Source organism: Haliaeetus leucocephalus, unplaced genomic scaffold (assembly GCF_000737465.1).
Source record: "Haliaeetus leucocephalus isolate CR32 unplaced genomic scaffold, Haliaeetus_leucocephalus-4.0 Scaffold536, whole genome shotgun sequence".
NCBI lineage: Eukaryota > Metazoa > Chordata > Aves > Accipitriformes > Accipitridae > Haliaeetus > Haliaeetus leucocephalus.
In genome coordinates this window covers 6,995,321-6,995,970 of record NW_010972972.1, presented here as the reverse complement: position 1 = coordinate 6,995,970, position 650 = coordinate 6,995,321, and the positions used below count along the sequence as shown (strand labels likewise).

At 67.4% G+C, this 650-nt stretch overlaps 1 protein-coding gene across 1 annotated transcript in view; it reads left to right on the top strand.

Moving 5' to 3' along the window:
• The window catches only part of ARAP1 (ArfGAP with RhoGAP domain, ankyrin repeat and PH domain 1), a 32,528-nt gene that overhangs the window by 217 nt on the left and 31,661 nt on the right, over positions 1-650 (top strand). The gene's annotated exons all lie outside the window — the stretch shown is intronic.

Sequence of the window (650 nt, the reverse complement as noted above, 5' to 3'; positions counted from 1 at the left end):
GGGGGCTGAGCCTGGGGGTGCCCTGAGGAGGCAGGGTCCCCTTGGGGGGCTGCTGTGATGTGAGTGGGACCCTCAGGTGGGTGCACGTGGTGATGGCGTGGGTTGCCTGGGGGTACCCTCCCCCCAGAGACCCCAGCACATCCCCCTGGGGTACCTGTCCCCCATCCCCAGCACATCTCCTGGGGGGCCCAAGCAGGCTGGGGGGTCATGAGAGGAGCTGTGTCTGCTCTTGTCCAGGACAGCGGTGCCCTCTAGTGTCACACTGTCTCGGGGGGGGGTCACCCCCAGGGACACCCCAGTTTTGTCCCCATCCCCTTTTCGGGGGAATGCGTGGGGGGATGCACGGCCAGCGTACTGTGGCCAAATCCTGACCATGGGCCCCGTGAGTGCCAGGGTCTGCGGCTCGTTTCTCTCCCGGGTTCAATGCGCCTCTCGGGTTGTTATACTGGCTGGATGAGGCCCCCCCCTCCCTGGTCACCCCAGCCTGTCCTGGGATTGGGCTTCTCCCCCCCGCCCAGTGCCTGGCAGTGAGTGGGCATGCAGACCCCCGTTATACCCCTGCCTGCAGCGCAGGCAGCGCTGAGGCCCGAGGAACTCGTCACACCCTGTGGGGGCAGACAGCAAACCGCAGCGCGGTGGTGGAGGCGGGG